We start from the raw sequence: 3423 nt of genomic DNA on the forward strand, positions 1-3423 counted from the left end.
GTATTCACCAGTGAAGCCATCTGGTCCTAGATATTTGTTGGGAAGTTTTAATTAATGATTCAATCTCCTTACTAGTAATTCACCTACTCAGATTGTCTATTTCATCATATTTCAGTCTTGAAAGACTGTAAATTTCTAGGAATTTATCCATTTTTTCAAGGTTTTTCAATATTGTTGGCATATAATTGTTTATGACAGTCTGTCCTGATCCTTTGTATTTCTGTGGTTATCAATTGTTAACTTCTCTTTAATTTCTGATTTTATATATTTGTGCCCTCTTTTTTTCTTGGTGAGTCCAGCTAAAGGTTGGTTGATTTTGTTTATCTTTTCAGAGAACCAGCTCTTAGTTTCATTGATCTTTTCTGCTGTCCTTTTAGTCTCTATTTCATATATTTCCATTCTGATCTTTATTATTTCCCTCCTTCTAACTTTGGGATTTGTCCTTTTTCTAATTCTTTAAGTGTAATGTTAAATTGTTTGAGATTTCTCGTGTTTCTTGAAGTAGGCCTGTGTTGCTATTAACTTCCCCCTTAGAATCATTTTGCTACATCCCATTGATTTCTGATATTTCTTTTTTCACTTGTCTCTATGTATTTTTTTTATTTCTCCTTTGATTTCTTCCAGGACTTAGTAGTTTTTGGTAACATATTGTTTAACCTCCTCCTATTTGTAGTTTTCCAGTTTTCTTCTTGTAACTGATTTCTAGTGTCATACCATTGTGATCAGAAAAGATGCTTGATATAGTTTCAAACTTCTTGAATTTATTGCGATTTGTTTTGTGGTCTAATATGTGATCAATCCTGGAGAATATTCTATGTGCACTTGAGAAGAATGTGCATTCTACTGCTTTGGGATGGAATGTTCTGTATGTATATAATAAATCCATCTGGTCTACTGTGTTAAGGCCAGTATTTTCTTATTAATTTTCTGCCTGGATGATCTATCCATTAACGTAAATAGGGTATTAAAACTCCCTACTATTATTGTATTGCTGCCAATTTCTCCCTTTAGGTCTGTTAACACTTGCTTTATATATTTTGGCGCTCTTATTCTGGGTGGATATATATTCATAAATGTTGTATCCTCTTGCTAGATTTACCTCTTTATTATTAGGTAGTTCCTCCGTGTCTTTTATTACAGTTTTTGTTTTAAAGTCTGTTTTGTCTGATATGATTAAAGCTACCCATCTTTCTTTTCATTGCCAATTGCATGGAATATCTTTTTCCATCCCTCCACTTCCAATCTGTGTATGTCCTTATTTCTGGAGTAATTCTCTTGCAGTCAGTATACAGATCTTTTGTTTTGTTTTGTTTTCTTTTCTTTTTTTCTTTTTCATTCAGCCACTCTGTATCTATTATTTGGAGAATTTAGTCTATTTACATTTAAAGTAATCATTGATAAAAAAAATAATAATAAAGTAATCATTGATAGGTATATACTTACTACCATTTTGTCCATACTTTTTTCTGGCTGTTTTTGTAGTTCCTCTCTGTTCCTGCTTTCTCTTTCTCTATCCCTTTGTGTTTTGATGACTTTCTTTAGTGTTATTCTTAGATTCTTTACTCATTTTCTTTTGTGTATGTAAGTTTTTGTTTTGTGGTTACCATTAAGATTCATATATATCATCCTATGTATATAATCATCTTTTTAAATTGATAACAACCTAAATTTGAACACATTATACACCTACATTTTTATTTCTACCATTTAATGTTTTCAATGTCACTTTTTATACTGTTTTTATTTCATGTATCCCTTATTACTGTAGTTTTAGTTAATTTTACTACTTTTATCTTTTAACCTTCTTAGTAGCTTTATAAGTGATTAATCCACTATCCTTACTATATATTTACCTTTTCCAGTGAGATTTTACTTTCATATGCTTTGTTAATTAGTGCCATTTCTTTCCAAAGCTTAAAGAAGTCCCTTTAATATTTCTTACAAGGCCAGTTGAGTAGTGATGAACTCCTTCACCTTTTGCTTGTCTGGAAAACTCTTTATCTCTCCTGAAATCTGAACGATAACCTTGGTAGGTCAAGTATTCTTAGTTGAAAGTTCTTCCTTTCAGCACTTTGAATATGTCATGCCACTCCCTTCTGGCCTGCAAACTTCTGAGAAATCTGCTGATATCCTTATGGGGTTTCCCTTGTATGTAATGATATGTTTTGCTGCTTTTAAGATTCTCTACCTTTAACTTTTGACCTTTTAATCCTGATGGTCTTGGTGTGGCTCTCTTTAGGTTCTTATTTGGAACTCTGGGCTTCCTGGACCTGAATGTCTCTTTCCTTCCCTAGGTTGAGAAAAATTTCAGCCATTAATTCTTCAAATAAGTTTTCTGCCTCTTTCTCTCTTTTGTCTCCTTCTGGGACCCCCTAATTGAAAATGTAATTCTGCTTGATGTCATACTAGAAGTCCCTTATCTTTTTTTTTTTTAATTCTTTTTCCTTCAGGTGCTATGTCTGAGAGTTCATAGCTTTATATTCAAGTTCACCGATCCATTCTTCTATTTCATCCAGTCTGCTGTTGAACCCCTCAGTGTACTTTTCAGTTCAGGTACTGTATTCTTCAGCTCTGTGACTTTTGTTCAATACTTTATGATGTTTTTTTCTCGAAGATCTGTGTTCATCTTTTTTTCTCCTGAGTTTGGGGAGCATCTTTATGACCATTACTTTTAATTCTTTATCAGGTAGATTACTGATCTCTGTGTCATTGTGGTCTTTTTCTGAGGTTTTCTTGTTTCTTGTTCTTTCATTTGAAACATATTTGTTTCTCCATTTTGGCCAACTCTCTTGTGTTTCTGTGCATGAAGACAGCTATCTCTCTCAGCCTTGAAAGCTGGTCTTGCATAGGTGATAATCTTTCTCATTCAACCTTCCTCTAGCTCTTCGTTGTTTCCCAACTTTTGTGACCATCTAAACTGCTTGATTTATTCTTGATATACCCCCATTGTTGAGAGTGTGCCAAGACCTGTCAGTGATCCAAGGGGAAGAATCCCATTTACCATCTAGTTTCAGGCTGACTGGAAGGCAGATGCTCAGGTCGCAGTTTTTGAAGTATGAATATATATACAATCCTGTGGGGCCAAAATCATGATCCCTGTGGCCTCCAGACTGGAGATCTGAAGGTGTCCTCTGAGTGAAGTTGCAAAAATTGGAGCTCCACATGAGTGTATAATCCCCTTTCTGGGAAGTCTTACTAACCTGTAGTGAGGCCAAAGGGGTACACAAGGACTCTATCCCCCTACTTAGGCTCCAGATGTGTGGGAAACCTGAAGCCTGTCCCTCAAGCTGAAGCTCCAGGCTAATAGGCCTCTTTCACAGGAAGACTGGGATTGTTTCAGTCTGTCTTTGCGGAGCCCTGGGGGAAGTGGCCTGCCGACACCTGTCTTTCCTTGCTGTCAAGGCAGCTGGAGAGTGCAGGGGG

The sequence above is a fragment of the Lynx rufus genome, unplaced genomic scaffold (assembly GCF_022079265.1).
Source record: "Lynx rufus isolate CCGP_SWC_20201006 ecotype Redwood Valley unplaced genomic scaffold, mLynRuf1.p SCAF_9, whole genome shotgun sequence".
NCBI lineage: Eukaryota > Metazoa > Chordata > Mammalia > Carnivora > Felidae > Lynx > Lynx rufus.